Consider the following 21,318-nt stretch of genomic DNA (forward strand, 5'->3'; position numbering starts at 1 on the left):
ATTCTCAATAAGGTTCTTGATCCTTACTTTACTTTGTGAATGAATTATCACTTTAGCATAATCGATTATATGATGATATTGTTGTTCTAACTATGATCATGATGCCTGCATGTCCATATCTTGTTTTGTCGACACCTCTCTCTAAACATGTGGGCATATTTATTGATCTCAGTTTCCGCTTGAGGACAAGCGAAGTCTAAGCTTGGGGGAGTTGATACGTCCATTTTGCGTCATTCTTTTATGTTGATAGTTATCGCTTTATGGGCTGTTATTACACTTCACAGTACAATACTTATGCCTTTTCTCTCTTAATTTGCAAGATTTACATGAAGAGGGAGAATGCCGGCAGCTGGAATTCTGGCATGAAAAAGGAGCAAGTTTGAGATACCTGTTCTGCGCAACTCCAAAAGCCGTGAAAATCAACGAGGAATTATTTTGGAATTTGTAAAAAGTACTGGGCGGAAGAAGTACCACAGGGGAGCCACCAGGAGGCCACAAGCCTGCTAGGCGCGGCCTACCCCCCTGGCCGCGCCTAGGGGGCTTGTGGGCTCCCTGTTGGCCCTCTCGCTCCCCTATTTTCCTATAAGGAGCGTTTCGTTCCAGAAAAAATCAAGAAGAGGCTTTCGGGAGGAATCGCTGCCGCCACGAGGCGGAACTTGAGCAGAACCAATCTAGAGCTCCGGCAGGACAGTCCTGCCGGGGAAACTTCCCTCCCGGAGGGGGAAATCGTTGCCATCATCATCACCAACACTCCTCTCATCGGAGGGGAATCATCAGCACCATCTCATCTCCAAACCCTAGTTCATCTCTTCTAACCAATCTCCGCCTCGCGACTCCGATTGGTACTTGTAAGGTTGCTAGTAGTGTTAATTACTCTTTGTAGTTGATGCTAGTTGGATTACTCCGTCGAAGATTATATGTTCAGATCCTTGATGCTATTCAATACCTCTCTGGTCATGAATAAAATTATGCTTTGTGAGTAGTCACTTTTGATCGTGAGGACATGGGATAAGTCTTGCTATAAGTAGTCATGTGAATTTGGTATTTGTTTGATATTTTGATGCGTTGTATGTTGTTTTTCCTCTAGTGGTGTTATGTGAACGTCGACTACATAACACTTCACCATTATTTGGGCCTGGAGGAAGGCATTGGGAAGTAATAAGTAGATGATGGGTTGCTAGAGTGACATAAGCTTAAACCCTAGTTTATGCATTGCTTCGTAAGGGGCTGATTTGGATCCACTAGTTTAATGCTATGGTTCGACTTAGTCTTAATTCTTCCTTCGTAGTTGCGGATGCTTGCGAGAGGGCTTAATCATAAGTAGGATGTTTGTCCAAGTAAGGGCAGCACCCAAGCACCGGTCCACCCACATATCAAACTATCAAAGTAGCGAATGTGAATCATATGAACTTGATGAAAACTAGCTTGACAGAAATTCCCATGTGTCCTCGGGAGAGCTTTACCTCCTATAAGAGTTTGTCCAGGCTTGTCCCTTGCTACAAAAGGGATTGGGCCACTTTGCTGCACCTTTCTTACTTTTGTTACTTGCTACTTGCTACGGATCATCTTTTGACACAACTATCTGTCACCGATAATTAAAGTGCTTGTAGAGAATACCTTGTTGAAAACCACTTGTCAGACCCTTCTGCTCCTCATTGGGTTCGACACTCTTACTTATCGAAAGGACTACGATAGATCCCCTACACTTGTGGGTCATCAGGTGGCCGCTCCCCCTGGCTTGTGGGGCCCCCCCTGCAGGTGTCCTAACCCTAGTTCTTAGCCTATACATTCCCAAATATTCCTATATCGCCAAAAATAGCCATGAAAATACTTTTACCCCATCGGGAGCCTTTGTTCCCGAGAGATCCAATCTGGGAGCCTCTTCCGGTAATCTGTCGGAGAGGGAATTGATCACGGAGGGCATCTACATCAACTCCATTGCCCCTCCGATGATGTGTGAGTAGTTCACCATGGACCTATGGGTCCATAGCTAGTAGCTAGATGGCTTCTTCTCTCTCTTTGATCTTCAATACCATGTTCTTCATGATCTTCATGGAGATCTATCCGATGTAATACTCTTTTGCGGTGTGTTTGTCGAGACCTGATGAATTGTGAGTTTATGTTCAAATTATCCATGAGTATCATTTGAGTCTCTTCTGAATTCTTATATGCATGATTTCATATCTTTGCAAGTCTCTTTGAATTATTTGTTTGGTTTGGCCAACTAGATTGGTAACTCTTGCAATGGGAAAAGTGCTTAGTTTTGGGTTCATTCTTGCGGTGTCCTCACCCAGTGATAGTAGGGGTAGCGAGGCACATATTGTATTGTTGCCATCAAGGGTAAAAAGAATGGGTTTTCATCATATTCTTGAGTTTATCCCTCTACATCATGTCATCTTACTTAATGCATTACTCTGCTCTTCATGAACTTAATACTCTAGATGCAGGCAGGAGTCGGTCTATGTGTGGAGTAATAGTAGTAGATGCAGAATCATTTCGGTCTACTCGATACGGACATGATCCCTATATGCATAATCATTGCCTTGCATATCTACATAATTATTTGCTTTTATATCAATTGCTCGACAGTAATTTGTTCACCCACCGTATTCTTTTCCTTTATGAGAGAAGCTTCTAGTGAAACCTATGGCCCTCGGGTCTATTTTCCTCATTATACTTTCAGATCTATAAACCAAAAATACTTTGCTTCAATTTATTTACTTTAGTTTTACTTTCAGATCTACCAATATTTTATATCTATCTCTATCACATCTCATCCTTGCAAATAACTCTAAAGGGATTGACAATCCCTTTATTCGTGTAGGTACTACAATTGGAGCCTTGTTTGTTCCTCCTACTGGATTGATACCTTGGTTCCCAACAAACTGAGGGAAATACTTATCTACTTCGCTGCATCACCCTTTCCTCTTCAAGGGAAAACAAATGCAAGCTCAAGAGGTAACTGCTACCTCTTGAGCTTGCGTTGGTTTTCCCTTGAAGAGGAAAGGGTGATGCAGCACAGTAGCAGTAAGTATTTCCCTCAGTTTTGAGAACCAAGGTATCAATCCAGTAGGAGAATCAAGCCAAGTGTTTAGAGTACCTGCGCAAACACAAATGAGCTTGCACCCAATGCTATAAAGGGGTTGTCAATCCCTTCAAGATTGATTGCAAAGTGAGATCTGAAGGCGGAAAGTGCAACAAAGTAAAAGTGTAAGGCTGAAAATATGATGTGAAGTAGACCCGGGGGCCATAGTGTTCACTAGAGGCTTCTCTCAAAATAGAAAATATTATGGTGGGTGAACAAATTACTGTCGAGCAATTGATAGAACCGCGCAAAGTCATGACGATATCTAAGGCAATGATCATACATATAGGCATCACGTATGAGACAAGTAGACCGATACTTTCTCCATCCACTAATATTACTCCACACATCGACCGCTATCCAGCATGCATCTAGTGTATTGAGTTCATGACGAACAGAGTAACGCCTTAAGCAAGATGACATGATGTAGAGGGATAAACTCAAACCAATGATGTAAACCCCATCTTTTTACCCTTGATGGCAACAACATGATACGTGCCTCGCTACCCCTTCTGTCACTGGGTGAGGTCACCGCACGGTATGAACCCAAAACCAAGCACTTCTACCATTGCAAGAATCATAGATCAAGTTGGCCAAACAAAACCCACAACTCGAAGAGAATTACAAGGATATGAAATCATGCATATAAGAGATCAGAAGAAACTCAAATAAGATTCATAGATAGTCTGATCATATATCCACAATTCGTCGGATCTCGACAAACACACCGCAAAAGAAGATTACATCGGATAGATCTCCATGAAGATCATGGAGAACTTTGTATTAAAGATCCAAGAGAGAGAAGAAGCCATTTAGCTACTAGCTATGGACCCGAAGGTCTATGGTGAACTACTCATGCATCATCGGAGAGGCAATGGTGTTGATGAAGAAGCCCTCCGTATCCGAATCCCCCCTCCGGTAGGGCACTAAAACGTGCCCCAGATGGCATCTTACGGAGACAGAAGCTTGCGGTGGCAGAAAAGTATTTTCGTGGATCTCTCCTGTTGTTTTGGATATTTTGGGGATTTATAGGCGGAAGAAGTAGGGCAGACGAGCCACAGGGGGCCCACAAGCCTGCTAGGCGCGGCCCCTGTGGCCGTGCCTAGGGGGCTTGTGGCCTCCCCTGGTGGCCTTTGCCTTGGTTCTCACACCCCCTGCATATCTTCTGTTCCGGAAAAACTCTTTTCGGAAGTTTAATTCCGTTTGGACTCCCTTTAATATTCTCCTCTGAAAAGGGTCAAAAACACGAAAAAATAGGAACTGGCACTTGGCACTGAGTTAATAAGTTAGTCCCAAAAAAGATATAAAAGGTATACAAAACATCCAAATTTTGACAAGATAATAGCATGGAACCATCAAGAATTATAGATACGTTGGAGACGTATCAAGCATCCCCAAGCTTAACTCCTGCTCGTCCTCGAGTAGGGAAGTGATGAAGACTGAATTTTTGATGTGGAATGCTACCTAGCATATTTGTCCATTGTAACTTCTTTCATGTGACATGAATGTTCAGATCCATAAGATTCAAAACAATAGTTTGCTATTGACATGAAAACAATAATACTTCAAGCAAACTAGCAAGGTAATTGAATGGCACTCTCTGGCACTAGCTAGACGAATGCTGATTCTATGACAACAAACCTTCTCCGGCAACATCGCCAGAAAAATGCTGACTGGCACTCTTTGGCAATAGCTAGACGAATGTTGATTCTATGACAACAAACCTTCCCCTGCAACGGCACCAGAAGAATGCTGCTAGCACTCCCCGGTAATGAAACTAGAAGAATGTTGTTGACTTTCCACCAGCGCGTGGGTTCGCAGCAGTTTTCGAGGGTAGAGTATTCGACCCAAATTTGTTGATTCACACGACGGGAGGTGAGAGAATACTCTCAAGTATTAGCAGCTGAATTGTCAGATTCAACCACACCTGAAAGATTAGTATCTGCAAGCAAAGTAGTAACAGCAAAGTAGCGAGTAACGGCAGTGGCAAGGAACAGCAGTAGTGACAGCAGTACCAAGTAGCAACAGTAGCAAGTGACAGTAGTAGCAAAAGTAGCAGCCGATCAAGACAAGTAACAGGAGTAGCAACAGTAGTAGCAGCAGCAGAGCAATACAAGTAACAGCAGTAGCAACAGTAGTAGCAGCAGCAGAGCAAGACAAGTAACAGCAGTAGTAGGACAAACTCGTAGGCAATGGGTCGATGATTTGTTTGGATGATATTCATCATGCAACAGCTATAACACGGAGAGATATGTGGCTAGATCCCGTTCGTCAATGTGATGTAGGCATGCATTCCGTGTGTCGTCATACGTGCTTAGGGAAAAGAACTTGCATGACATCTATTGTCCATCCCTCCCGTGGCAGCGGGGTCGAAAAGGAAACTACGGGATATTAAGGTTCTCCTTTTAATAAAGAATCGGACCAACGCATTAGCACTTGGTGGACACATGAACTCCTCAAACTATGGTCATCACCGGGAGTGGTTCCAGTTATTGTCACTCCGGGGTTGCCGGATCATAACACATAGTAGGTAACTACAACTTGCAAGATCGGATCTAAAACACACATATATTGGTGACAACATAATAATTTCAGATCTGAAATCATGGCCCTCGGGCCCTAGTGACAAGCATTAAGCATGGCAAAGTAGTAGCAACATCAATCTCAGAACATAGTGGATACTAGGGATCAATCCCCATCAAAACTAACTCGATTACATGATAGATCTCATCGTACTCATCACCGCCCAGCGAGCCTACGAATAGATTACTCACGAACGACGAAGAGCTTCATGGAATTGGAGAGGGAAGAAAGTTGACGATGACGATGGCGATGATTTCCCCTCTCCGGAGCCTAAGACGGACTCCAGATCTGCCCTCGAGATGAAGAACAGGTGGTGGCGGCGCCTCCGTATCATAAACGCGGCGAAAACTTCTCTTTTTATTTTTTCTGGGACGAAAGGGGACTTATAGACCTGAGGTTGGGGCCAGCAGAGCCGTGTGGGCCCCACAAGCCTGCCCACCGCCACCAGGGGGTGGTGGCGGAGCCAGGGCTTATGGCCCACTGGCCCACCCCCTCAGGTGGAACTTGGCACAGATATTTTTTATATTTTCCAAAACTGCTCCCCGTAAATTTTCAAGACGTTTGGAGAACTTTGATTTGTGCACAAAAATAACACCAAGCCAATTCTGCTGAAAACAGCGTCATTCCAGGTTAGTTTCATTCAAATCATGCAAATTAGAGTCCAAAACAAGGGCAAAAGAGTTTGGAAAAGTAGATACGATGGAGACGTATCAGTAATGATGAACTTTCAAAATAACAAGGCCAAAGAAAGTTATCCCTACAAAATCATATAGTCTGGCTATGCTCCATAATCCCACACAACTAATTTAAATCATGCACAACCCCGGTATTGGCCAAGTAATTGTTTTCGCACTCTTACTTTCTCAAACATGTTTCAACTCTCACGCAATACATGAGCGTGAGCCATGGATATAGCACTATAGGTGGAATAGAGTGTGGTGGAGGTTGTGAGACAAAAAGGAGGAGATGGTCACATCGACTCGGCGTATCAAAGGGCTATGGAGATGCCCATTAATAGATATCAATGTGAATGAGTAGGGATTTCCATACAACGGATGCACTAGAGCTATAAGTATGTGAAAGCTCAAAAGGAGAACTAGTAGGTGTGCATCGAACTTGCTTGCTCATGAAGACCTAGGGCAATTTTTAGGAAGCCCATCATTGGAATATACAAACCAAGTTATATAATGAAGATTCCCACTAGCCTATGGTGGTGACAAAACGAGAGGCTCTCAATCATGAAGAACATGGTGCTATTATGAAGCACAAGTGTGGAAAAGATAGTAGCATTGTCCCTTCTCTCTTTTTCTCTCTTTTTTTTGATTGGGCTCTTTGGCCTCTTTCCATATCTCTCTTTTTTTTGTGGGCTACTTTGGCCTCTTTTTTTTTATTTCCTCACATGGGACAATGCTCTAATAATGATGATCTTCACACTTTTATTTACTCACAGCTCAAAGCTTAGAACGATGATGACTCTATAGGAAATGCCTCCGGCAGTGTACCGGGATGTGCAACGATCTAGCTTGGCGTATGACGTTGAAATATCTCGCTAGCTATCTTATGATCATGCAATGGCAATATGAGAGTGACGGCACAAGTCATGAGACGGAACGGTGGGAGTTGCATGGCAATATATCTCGGAATGGCTATGAAAATGCCATAGTAGGTAGGTATGGTGGCTGTTTTGAGGAAGGCATATGGTGGGTTTGTGCACCGGCGAAAGTTGCGCGGCACTAAAGAGGCTAGCAATGGTGGAAGGTGAAAGTGCATCTATACCATGGACTCACATTAGTCATGAAAAACTCACATACTTATTGTGAAAGTTTTTATTAGTAATCAAAACAAAGTGCTAAATACATATTCCTAGGGGAAGGGTTGGTAGGTGTTAACCATCGCATGATCCCGACCGCAACACAAAGGATGACAATCAATAGATCAATTATGCTCCGACTTGCTAACATAGCGGTTCACCATATGTGCATGTTACGGGAATCACTAACTTCAACACAAGTATTTCTAGATTCACAACACCCTACTAACATAACTCTTAGTATCACCAAATCCATATCTCAAAACTAATTGAGAGGAATCAAACTTCTCTTTCTAATCAATGCACAAGAAGATGGAAGTTTCATTGTATCCTCTTTGGATTCCTATCACCTTTTAGACTACTTTCATAGCACAAGCTAACTACCAAGTTACTCAGAGAGATCACTCTCAAAAGATATATGTGAAGATCGAGAGTTCTTATTTCTCCAAAATATGGCACCGCCGTTCTCTAAAAGATCTAAGTGAAACACATGTGAGCTGAATTGCCTAACTCAAAAGATATAAGCGAAGCTCAAAGAGTATTCTAGCAAAATCACGATGAGTGCATGTCTCTCTCAAAAGGTGTGCAGCAAGGATGATTGTGACACAACAAAAAGAGAAGACTCCTACGATACAAGACGCTCCAAGCAAAACACATATCATGTGGTGAATAAAAATACAGCTCCAAGTAATGTTACCGATGGATTGAAGACGAAAGAGGGGATGCCTTCCCGGGGCATCCCCAAGCTTAGGCTTTTTGGTGTCCTTGAATTTGGCTTGGGGTGCCTTGGGCATCCCCAAGCTTGATCTCTTTCCACTCTTTATCCCTTTGTCCATGAGAAGATCACCCAAAACTTGAAAACTTCACAACACAAAACTTAAACAGAAACTCATGATATCATTAGCACAAGAAAACAAACTATCACCTCTTGAGGTACTGTAGCAAACTTGATTTCTATTTATGTAGATGGAATTCAAGTTTGCTACAGTACAAAAATAAGTGGTAGTTTGTTTTCTTGTACTAATGTTATCACGAGTTTGTGTTTAAGTTTTGTGTTGTGAAGTTTTCAAGTTTTGGGTGATGTTCTCATGGACGATGAGATAAGGAGTGGAAAGATCTCAAGCTTGGGTATGCCCAAGGCATCCCAAGCCAAATTCAAGGACACCAAAAAGCCTAAGCTTGGGGATGCCCCGGGAAGGCATCCCCTCTTTCGTCTTCAATCCATCGGTAACATTACTTGGAGCTATATTTTTATTCACCACATGATATGTGTTTTGCTTGGAGCGTCTTGTATCGTATGAGTATTTTCTTTTTGTTGTGTCACAATCATCCTTGCTGCACACCTTTTTGAGAGAGATAGAGACATGCACTCATCTTGATTTTGCTAGAATGCTCATAGTGCTTCACTTATATCTTTTGAGCTAGATACTTTTGCTCTAGTGCTTCACTTATATCTTTTAGAGCACAGCGGTGCGTGATTTGGTAGTTGGCTTACGCTATGAAAGTAGTCCCAAATGTGATTTGTCCAAAGAGGATGCAAAAACCTCCATCTTCATGTGCATTCAGTAGAAAGATAAGTTTTGATTCCTCTCAATTACTTTTGAGACGTGGATTCGGTAATATTAAGAGTTATGTTAGTAGGGTGTTGTGAATCTAGAAATACTTGTGTTGAAGTTAGTGATTCCCGTAGCATGCATGTATGGTGAACCGCTATGTTAGGAAGTCGAAGCATAATTGATCTATTGATTGTCATCTTTTGTGTTGAGGTCGGGATCGTGCAATGGTTTACACTACCAACCCTTCCCCTAGGAGTATGCGTTTAGCACTTTGTTTCGATTACTAATAAAAACTTCCGCAACAAGTATGTGAGTTCTTCATGACTAATGTGAGTCCATGGTATAGATGCACTTTCACCTTCCACCATTGCTAGCCTCTTTAGTGACGCGCAATTCTCGCCGGTACACAAACCCACCATATGCCTTCCTCAAAACAGCCACCATACCTACCTACTATGGCATTTTCATAGCCATTCCGAGATATATTCCCATGCAACTCCCACCGTTCCGTCTCATGACTTGTGTCGTCACTCTCATATTGCCATTGCATGATCGTAAGATAGCTAGCGAGATGTTTTCAACGTCATACGCCATGCTAGATCGTTGCACCTCCAAGTACACTGCCGGAGGCATTTCCTATAGAGTCATCATCATTTTGAGCTTTGAAGCTGTGAGTAAATAAAAGTGTGATGATCATCATTATTAGAGCATTGTCCCATGTGAGGAAATAAAAAAAGGCCAAAGAGCCCAAAAACAAAAAAAAAGAGAAAAGAAAAGAATAGACAAAAAAGAGGCCTAAGAGCCCAAATGGAAAAAAAGAGAAAAACAGAGAAGGGACAATGCTACTATCTTTTTTCCACACTTGTGCTTCATAATAGCACCATGTTCTTGATGATTGAGATCTTCTTGCTTCGTCACCACCATATGCTAGTGGGAATCTTCATTATATGACTTGGCTTGTATATTCCAATGGTGGGCTTCCTCAAAATTTCCCTAGGTCTTCGTGAGCAAGCAAGTTGGATGCACACCCACAAGTTTTCCTTTTGAGCTTCACATACTTATAGCTCTAGTGCATCTCTTGTATGGAAATCCTTACTCATTCACATTGATATCTATTAATGGGCATCTCCATAGCCTTTAGATACTTCGAGTCAATGTGACCATCTCCTTCCTTTTTGTCTCACAGCCACCACCACACTCTATTCCACTTATAGTGCTATATCCATGGCTCGAGCTCATGTATTGCTTGATAGTTATAAAAAGTTTGAGAAAGTAAGAGTGCGAAAACAATTACTTGGCCAATACCGGGGTTGTGCATGATTTACATTAGTTGTGTGAGGATGATGGAGCATAGCCAGACTATATGATTTTGTAGGGATAACTTTCCTTGGCCTTGTTATTTTGAAAGTTCATGATTATTGCTAGTTTGCTTGAAGTATTATTGTTTTCATGTCAATAGCAAACTATTGTTTTGAATCTTATGGATCTGAACATTCATGTCACGTGAAAGAAGTTACAAAGGACAACTATGCAGGTAGCATTCCACATCAAAAATTCATTCTTTATCACTTCCCTACTCGAGGACGAGCAGGAGTTAAACTTGGGGATGCTTGTTACGTCTCCAATGTATCTATAATTTTTTATGGTTTCATGCTATTATCTTGTCAAACTTTGGATGTTTTGCATGCCTTTTATATATTTTTTGGGACTAACTTATTGACTCAGTGCCAAGTGCCAGTTCCTATTTTTCCATGTTTTTTACCCCTTTCAGAGGAGATTTTGAAACGAAGTCCAAAGGGAAGAAAATCCCCGAAAAGATTTTTTTCGTAACGGAAGAAGATCGGGAAGCTTGGGATCCAAGGCAGGGGAGACTCAGGGGCCCCACAAGCCCCCACCCCGCGGCCAAGGGGGTAGGATGCGGCCCACAGGCTTGTGGGCCCCCTAGGCACCCTCTGCCCTAGGGGTTGCGCCTATATATTCCCTAAAAATCCCAAAACAAATCAGGAGATCATCTAAGTCACTTTTCCGCCGCCGCAAGCTTCTGTCTCCGCAAGATCCCATCTGGGGCACGTTCTGGTGCCTTGCCGGCGGGGGGATTCGGACACGGAAGGCTTCTTCATCAACCCCATGACCTCTCTGATGATGCGTGAGTAGTTCACCATAGACCTACGGGTCCATAGTTAGTATCTAGATAGCTTCTTCTCTCTCTTGGATCTTCAATACAAAGTTCTCCATGATCTTCATGGAGATCTATCCGATGTAATCTTCTTTTGCGGTGTGTTTGTCGAGATCCGATGAATTGTGGATTTATGATCAGATTATCTATGAATCTTATTTGAGTTTCTTCTGATCTCTCTTATGCATGATTTCATATCCTTGAAATTCTCTTTGAGTTGTGGGTTTTGTTTGGCCAACTAGATCTATGATTCTTGCAATGGGAGAAGTGCTTGGTTTTGGGTTCATACCGTGCGGTGACCTCACCCAGGGACAGAAGGGGTAGCGAGGCACGCATCTTGTTGTTGCCATCAAGGGTAAAAAGATGGGGTTTTCATCATTGGTTTGAGATTATCCCTCTACATCATGTCATCTTGCTTAAGGCGTTACTTTGTTCGTCAGGAACTCAATACACTAGATGCATGCTGGATAGCGGTCATTGTGTGGAGTAATAGTAGTAGATGGAGAAAGTATCGATCTACTTGTCTCGGACGTGATGCCTATATGTATGATCATTACCTTAGATATCGTCATGACTTTGCGCGGTTCAATCAATTGGTCGACAGTAATTTGTTTACCCACCGTGATATTTGCTATTTTGAGAGAAGCCTCTAGTGAACACTATGGCCCTCGGGTCTACTCCACACCATATTTTCAGCCTTACACTTTTACTTCGTTGCACTTTCTGCCTTCATATCTCACTTTGCAAACGATCTTGAAGGGATTGACAACCCCTTTGAAGCGTTGGGTGCAAGCTCGTTTGTGTTTGCGCGGGTACTCTGGACTTGACGAGACCCTCCTTCTGGATCGATACCTTGGTTCTCAAACTGAGGGAAATACTTACTGCTCCTGTGCTGCATCACCCTTTCCTCTTCAAGGGAAAAACCGACGCAAGCAAGAGAAGTAGCAAGAAGAACTCCTGGCGTTGCTTGGGAAAGACTTTTGTTGCCGTAGCAGTGATTTATTTTTCCTATATTAACGGATCTCATTAGTTTTCTGTTGAGTTTTGTGTTGTGAAGTTTTCCAATTTTGGGTAAAGATTTGATGGATGTCGGTGCACTAAAGATTGGGGTCCCTAGTGCCCCAGACTTGTGCACATGCGCAAAGATCCCCTGACGGCAAGGCGTGGCAGAGTCCAGACAAGATGCACCCCAAAGATTACCAAGGCCCCGGCAAGCCTGCCTTGCCGGGAGGATAGCCAAGGCTACGCCCGTTTAGTGGGCATGATGAACTCACCAGGCACGAGGCCTCGGCAAACCTCCCTTGTCGGGACAACAACCGAAGCCCCCGGCAAGCTTCCTTTCCGAGACGAAGACCCAAGTCCCCGGAAAGCACCCTTGCCAAGATGACGGGGCTAGGCACTTGAGGGCGACCGCCCTTGCCAGAGTGCCACCGCCCCCCAAGCTCCAGCGCATTCCGCATGCGCCAGCGCGGCATCGAGGTGTCGAAGCACCTGGACACATGTCTTCACAAGCACTCTGCTGACAAGGACAAGACGTGCATTTAATGCACCTAACAGCGGTAGATAGATAAGCACCGCTCTAGGTTCATTGTAACATCTCGTGAACCTACCACCAAGCACTGTAGGTGACCCCTTTGCCTATAAAAGGAAGCCCTTATCTCATTTACAAGAGGTTAGACTCTTTGGAGATTGTCCAAGAAGAAGGTTATCATCACTGTAACGAACAACAAAGACGCTTAATACGATCAGACGAGCAGGACGTAGGGTTTTACGCGCAAGCGGCCCGAACCTGAGTAAAAAGGCTTCCCGGGTGTTGATCGTTAGATCTGCTCTTGATGTTGTATTTCCCTGCCCTACGATCACAAGGGTATCACGTTGATCCCCATAGGTGTCGACCTAGTATCGCCGACATCTTTGGTGCGCCGGGTAGGGGGCGGGGGAGAGACGCGTGGATCGGAGCAAACACAGCACCGGCTGCATCGAAGTTTGGGTGCTATGTCGAATTCCCCCGGAAATGGGGTACCGCGACGGCGCCCTGTTCTGTTATGGCTTCCCAAGACCTGCGCGAGCGCGTTGCTACATGGGCGCGTAGGGCAGGGAGGCGGAGGTTCCAAGAGCTGCGTCGCCAGGCCGATGCGTCGCTCGGGGGCCAACGTGCAGCTGTCGAGGGTGCGCCTGGGCGCTTCACAGAGGCCCCGGCACATACTCCGGCGGACGCTCCTCCGCGGAGCGATGCATAGTCGTTGAGGATGCGGCACACGGTCCCGAAGCCCCGGCGCGCTCTCCAATGCGAGTGTTGCGCCCCTGAGAGCGTCGCATTGTCGCCCAAAGACGCGCTCGGGGGCTACGCAAGCACAACCTAGCAAGAGAAAAGCAACGGGGTTACACCCCGGCCAGCTTTTCCTCCAAACGATGGTCAAGGACTGTCGGCAAGAAGACTTTGCTGGAGGAAAAAGCCGTCGGGAGCGGTGATTCCTTGCTTGCCAACAGCTCTGACGCCCTGGCAAAAGACTCAAACGCCATGCAACCACGGCGTGAGCAGATAAGTTTTTAAGCTTAAGATTCAGATCTAAAGTAGATAGATTCTCTGTTCTTTCCCTTTGAAAGTTTCCAACCTTTGTGTGTGGAGATTGCACGTGTTGGGACCTTCCCAAAGTTCAGTGCACCTTGTCTCTGTTTCGAACTCGTTCGAACGACCTGAACGGCCACAGAGCGCCTTCAAACAGTTGTGAACCTGATCAACAGAGCAAGCGGCTACGTAGCACCCGATTTCGTCTCAAGCTGCGCTTGGCGATCTCCATGGTTGCGCTGAATGCGGCAAGGAGCCTTGCCGGTAGTTGCCGGCAAGCTCCCAGATTATGCAAAAGCGAATCATACAAAGAACAGGATCGGCAAACGGGGGAAAACAATCTTTTCATTCATTTGTTTGGGATTTTCTCAAGCATATTACATGGATGATATAATCTACGCTAACCTAGAACTATAGCCCTTGGCGAGGAACTGCGCCCGCTAGGCTGGAGTTCAGGAAGATGGGAAGTGGCCCCCCGTGCGATCCAGGCTGGTTCCTCCGGGACCAGCATTGCGCGGAGGAGAACGAAGCCCAAACAGATGGAGGAGCAGAAGCCCGGGCGCTGACGGGAAGATGAGGCAGCTCTGGTCGGTACGGCGCGGGAAAGGGCGAGTGGCAGACTAACGGCAATGGTACAGACGGTGGTTAGCCTGAGGGCATGCCCCCCCCATGCAGACAATGACTGCAGGGGACCTGACCTGCTTCCGTTGTCGTCATCATCTGTCCCTTCCTCGCTACTCCCACGCGAGGAAGGGCTTTCAGTCCCGCTCGAGATCTCTTCGCAGCAGCCGAGACGTGCACCCGAGCTCTGATACGTCTCCATCGTATCTACTTTTCCAAACTCGTTTGACCTTGTTTTGACCTCTAATTTGCATGACTTGAATGGAACTAACCCGGACTGACGCTATTTTCAGCACAATTGCCATGGTGTTGTTTTTGTGCACAAATGAAAGTTCTCGGAACGTCCTGAAAATTTATGGAGAATATTTCTGGAATATATGAAAAATACCTGCGCAAAGATCCACCGGAGGGGACGGGCCAGTGGGCCACAAGACCTGTAGCCGCGGCCTCCTGGCGGCGGCTACCAAGCTTGTGGGGCCCACGTGGCTCTGCCGCCCCCAATTCCAGCGCTATTTATTCCCTTTCGTCCCAAAAAAATCAAGAGACAAGATTTCATCGCGTTTCACGACTCAGAGGCGCCGCCAAATCCCGTTCTTCATCTAGAGGGCAGATCTGGAGTCCGTTTTGGGCTCCGGATCAAGGAAATCGTCACCATCGTCATCATCAACCGTCTTCCCTCTCCAATTCCATGAAGCTCTTCATCGTTCATGAGTAATCTATTCATAGGCTCGCTGGGCGGTGATGAGTAGGATAAGATCTATCATGTAATCGAGTTAGTTTTGACGGGGATTGATCCCTAGTATCCACTATGTTCTGAGATTGATGTTGCTACTACTTTGCCATGCTTAATGCTTGTCACTAGGGCCCGAGTGCCATGATTTCAGATATGAAAATATTATGTTGTCACCAATATATGTGTGTTTTAGATCCGATCTTGCAAGTTGTAGTTACCTACTATGTGTTATGATCCGGCAACCCCGGAGTGACAATTACCGGAACCACTCCCGGTGATGACCATAGTTTGAGGAGTTCATGTGTTCACCAAGTGCTAATGCATTGGTCTGGTTCTTTATTAAAAAGAGAACCTTAATATCATGTAGTATCCTTTTGGACCCCACTGCCACGGGAGGGATGGACAATAGATGGCATGCAAGTTCTTTTCCCTAAGCATGTATGACGACACACGGAATGCATGTATGACGACGAACGGGAGCTAGCCACATATCTCTCCGTGTTATAACTGTTGCATGATGAATGTCATCCAACAAATCACCGACCCATTGCCTACGAGTTTGTCCCACTACTGTTGTTACTTGTTTTGCTCTGCTGTTGTTACTACTATTGCTGCTACTGTTACTCGCTGCTACTGTTACTTGTTTTGTCCTGCTGCTGCTACCACTACTGTTACTTGTTGTTGCTGTTATTTGCTACTGTTGCTACTTGCTACTGCTGTCACTACTGCTGTTCCTTGCCACTGCTGTTACTCATTACACTGCTTCTACATGCTATAATACTTTTCTGGCGCTATTGATACAACAATTAGGAATAGTCAGCCGTCAACAGATCGTTTCTGGCACCGTTGTTATCATACTACTTTGTTGTTGACACTTTGCTTCCAGATACTAATCTTTCAGGTGTGGTTGAATCTGACACATTCAGCTGCTAATACTTGAGAATATTCCTTCACTTCCCGTCGCGCGAACCAACAAATTTGGGTTGAATACTCTACCCTCGAAAACTGCCTCGATCCCACGCGCTAGTGGGATTTTGCAAGACAATTTCTAATTGTTGAGCAATTGGGAGCAGCTCTTTTCTGACTCTGTTGCCGTGGAGGCATCAAGTCAGGAATAGTTGCATGTCAACAGCATTTTTCTAGCGCCGTTGCCGGGTAAGGGATTGCTATATTCTCTGAGTCACTTGGGATTTATATCTGCTGATCACTATGAAGAATCTGAAAGATCCAAAAACCAAAGTCTTGCCCTCAACCACGAGGGGAGGTAAGGAACTGCCATCTAGCTCTGCACTTGATTCACCTTCAGTTATGAGTAAGTTTGCGACACCACCTCCTGCTAGAAATCTTGATATGTCGTATGTGCTTGATGATGCTTATGATGCTACTATGCCTGATACTGCTAGATATGCTATGCCTGATACTGCTAGAGATGCTATGCCTGATACTGCCTTGCCTGATGATGCTATGCTTGATACTGCTTTGCGTGATGATGCTAGAGATGCTATTTTGCCTGATGATGCTATGCTTGATACTGCTAGAGATACTACTTTGTCTGATATGCCACTAGGGGTATTCCATGATGCTCATATTTCTAGAGTTACTGCCAATGCTCGTGATGCTTCTGAAACTACCGATACTATTGAGATAGAACCTGCTTTTGCTCCTGCTAGATCTAGCTCTCCTATATATGAATTGCCTGATATACCTGAGGGTTATGTTATGGAGGGAGAGATAGCTGAGGATTTTCTTGCGTGTAAGGATGCCTATGACGTTGAGAAATTACCTTCAAGTGGAAGGAAAAATCTCTGAAAGCTAGGATGAAATACGACCCAAAGTTTGCCACTTCACCTATCTTTATCACCGATAAGGATTATGAATTCTCTGTCAACCCTGAGATAATCTCTCTAGTCGAATCTGATCCTTTCCACGTTTATGAGTCTGAGACGGTCGTAGCCCATCTTACCAAACTACACGATATAGCCACCCTTTTCACTAGTGAGGAGAAGATTCGCTACTACTATATCCTTAAGTTGTTTCCTTTCTCTCTAAAGGATGACGCTAAAGCCTAGTTCACTTCTCTTGCTCCTGGATGTGTGAGTAGTCCCCAGGATATGGTCTATTACTTCTGTGAGAAATATTTCCCTGCCCATAAGAAGCAAGCTACCTTGCACGAAATATACAACTTTGCTCAACTCAAAGAAGAGAGTCTCCCACAAGCTTGGGGGAGGCTCATCCAGCTACATAATGCTTTGCCTGATCACCCTCTTAAGAAGAATGATATACTTGATATCTTCTATAACGGACTTACCGATGCTTCAAGAGACCACCTAGATAGTTGTGTCGGTTGTGTTTTTAGGGAACGAACTATAGAACAAGCTGAGATTCTACTGAATAACATCTTGATCAACGATAATTCTTGGACTATTCCCGAACCACCTCCTAAGCCAACTCCTAAGAAAATAGGTATTCTATTCCTCAGTCCTGAAGATATGCAAGAACCCAAGAAATCTATGCAAGAGAAAGGCATTAGATCTGAAGATGTCAAAAATCTACCACCTATCAAAGAGATCCATGGTCTCGATAACCCGATACAAGTAGTAGAACTGAATTCTCTGAGTAGGTTTGATGAGAGTGATATTCCTTTTGATAAACCTGCTAGCCTATGCTTCGATGAATTTGACAACTTTGTTGCCAAACAACAGAGTTTCAATGATTATGTTAGCAGACATTTGGAACAAAGTACTCGTATGCTTAGTCATTTAAGTGCTTGTGTAGACAGAAATGTCAATGATCTAAAGCTTCTGAGTAAACATGCCTCTATGATTACTACTCAGGTAGAACAAGTACTTAAAGCTCAGAATGACTTGCTCAATGAATTAAATGACAACTCTGTCTGAGTCATTACTAGAGGAGGCAAAATGACTCAGGAACCTTTGTATCCTGAAGGCCATCCTAAGAGAATTGATCAAGATTCTCAAGGAATTAATGCTGATACACCCAATCATCCTAAGAAGAAGAAGGATGATAGATACCTACATGTCAGTTCACCAAATACTATCACACCTGAAGAACCAAATGATATTTCCGCGTTTGATGCAGAAACACAATCTGGTGATGAACATGAACCTGGTAACAATATGGACAGCGATGTTCATACTGATGCTCAACCTAGCAATGATAAGGATGTGGAGATTGAACCTACGGTTAATCCTGATAACCCACAACCTAAGAGATACGATAAGAATGACTTCACTGCTAGGAAGCATGGTAAATAAAGGGAGCCATGGGTTCAGAGACCTATGCCCTTTCCTCCTAAGCCATCCAAGAAATAGGATGATGAGGATTTTGAGCGCTTTATTGAAATGATAAGACCTGTCTTTCTGCAGATGTGGTTAATCGATATGCTCAAAATGTCTCCGTATGCCAAGTACATGAAAGATATCGTGACTAATAAACGGAATATACCAGATCTTGAGATCTCCACCATGCTCACCAATTACACTTTCAAAGCTGAAACTCCTAAAAAACTTGGTGATCCCAGAGTGCCCACTATACCTTGCTCCATTAAAGGAAACTACGTAAGAACTGCCTTATGTGACCTTGGAGCCGGTGTTAGTGTTATGCCTCTCTCTCTTTATCGTAGACTTGAACTGGATAAGTTGACACCCACTGAAATCTCTCTGCAAATGGCTGACAAATCAACTGCTTTCCCTGTCGGCATTTGCGAGGATGTGCCTGTTGTGGTTGCTAACACCACCATCTTAACAAACTTTGTTATCTTGGATATTCCTGAGGACGATGCCATGGCTGTCATCCTCGGAAGACCCTTTTTAAACACTACAGGGGCTGTTATAGATTGCAACAAAGGCAATGTCACTTTCCATGTCAACTATAATGAGCATACAGTGCACTTTCCGAAGAAACGATATCAAGTACATTGCATCAATGCTATCAAAAAAACTTCATCGATTCTTATTGGGAGCTTTGAATGCCCTATTCCTCGTGTCAAGATGAAGTATGATTTGCTTGTTGGGGAGATACATATCCCCATTGAGGTGACTTAGTGGCTATTCGACAATTCTCCGTTTCCTCTTGCGATTCGAAAAGGTTTTGTCATGAGGATTTGATCAACCCCATTGACGGATTTCTTTCGATGATCATGAAATGGATGAATCAAGGAGTCACATACCTCTGTTTTAAGCTTTCACTTTCTGTTGCTTAGAAGAAAAATGATAGATTTAGTTTAGTTTTTCCTGCTTTCTGTTTTAGCGTCCCGGAGAAAAGTACCCCGAAAATAAAAGTTCACCGATGGTCCTGAAAATCTAGTATGATTTTTTCTGGAATATTTGAAAAATACTGGGACTGAGAGCTGGCCTGGGGGCCACACCAGTGGGCCACAAGCCCTATAGCCGTGGCCCCTCGGTGGCGGCTACCAAGCTTGTGGGTCCCACAGGGACCCCCTCCACTCGTTCCAGCTCCCATCCTCTTCTTCTACCTCCAGAAAAAATCGTTTCGTAGCTCAAACCCGTGTTCTTGCTCATTTGACTCAGATTTTCGATCTCCTTGCTCAAAGCACCATTCTACGAACCGTTTTGGGGAAATTACTCCTTGGTAAGTGACTCCTCCATTGGTCCAATTAGTTTCTACTCTAGTGCTTTATCCTTCGCGTATTCTTGCTACCTTGGTGACCCTATTCTTGAGCTTGAAATGTTGATTTTAGCTGGTCCCAAGTAGTTTTAGCGCATGATACGGTCTCTAGGCACTAGTAGGAGTAGTTGCTACGGGTTGGGTTAATCCTTACTCACTTCTCTTTCAAAGTCTCTAAAAATTTCAGAATTTTTGAGAGCTAGAAAAGGAAAAAAAATGAGGAGGTTCTTGAGAGGCTCTTCAAGCCGTAACCCCAAGGAGGATGAGAAGAACCACCCCAAGTACGTGGTTCCTCGAGTCACAGAAGTTCAAGCGTGCGAGTGGCCAAGTGATGAATTTTTGCACGTCGCTGGGCTTTATGAAGACTTTTATTACTTGGTGGAGAACGTAGGGCTTACCGCGTTCGTTGAAGATAAGTGCTCACAATACCTCCTCCTCACCAATATTTTCGTTCGAAGCTTCAACTTGTATCCGAGGAAGAATCATCCCATGGTTGAGTTCAAGTTATATGACATCCCGCAGTGCATGACACTATAGGATTTTTGCAATGCATGCAAATTACCTTATGTTGGGGATATTCATGACCCTCGTCCACGGGACTTGGAGGATTTCATAGGTACTATTGCTGTTGGAGATGAGAGAGGAGTGTCTCGCGCTAGAATTGCTAGCATACATTTTCCTGTGCTTCGGTACTTCTCATTATTTGTGGGAAAATGTTTGATTGGCCGTGGGGAGGCTGGATCACTTAGCTCTCCAGACCTTGCGGTTTTGCGTGAAGGCCTTGATAACGATAAGACTTATAGCCTAGGTGCTATAGTAGCTCAGCAGTTGAACACAAACCGTTCCAAAGGTGTCGTCTATGGAGGTATCTATGCTACTCGTCTTGCTAGACACTTTGAGATACCTATTAGACTTCGCGAGGAAGAAGAGATGCTTCTTCTTGAGAAATATCTGGATTATGACAGCATGGTTTGCCATGATTTTCTGGATAGAGATGCTAGTAGACGGATGATTTATAACCTGGTATTTAGTCAGGGTACTCGAGAGACTATTACTTTGCCTGCTCCTTCTTTGTTCGATCTTCATGCAGGCAGGTACACTATTATGCCCTCGGACATCTACGCATATTGGGGCTTGGCCCAACCACAGGTGCCCGTGCCCGAGCCACCAGTCGAGTACCGGATGCTAGTTTATCAGTGGGAGCCAGAGGAGCTCAGACAACAGTGGCATCCACAGTCCGCTCCGGAGTATCCCGGAGCTGGTTATTTCCTGCCTTGGGAGTAGACCAAGCTAGGCCAAAAGCCTAAGCTTGGGGGAGTACGTGTTCTCACCGACCTTACATTCATGCTTATGCTTTCACTTTGTTAGCCAGTGTTTACACTTTGCCACTGTATTATCCATGCTAGTTTATTTTCGTTTTCTTGTTTTCTTGTTTTGTGTCCTTTTGGGAAAACCCAAAAAGATTTTCCTTTCTTCTTTTGCTTGTTGGGAGCTTTCCCGTGTAAATAGTTTTCTTTTTCTTTGAGTCAAGGTAGAAG

The sequence above is a fragment of the Hordeum vulgare genome, chromosome 5H (assembly GCF_904849725.1).
Source record: "Hordeum vulgare subsp. vulgare chromosome 5H, MorexV3_pseudomolecules_assembly, whole genome shotgun sequence".
NCBI lineage: Eukaryota > Viridiplantae > Streptophyta > Magnoliopsida > Poales > Poaceae > Hordeum > Hordeum vulgare.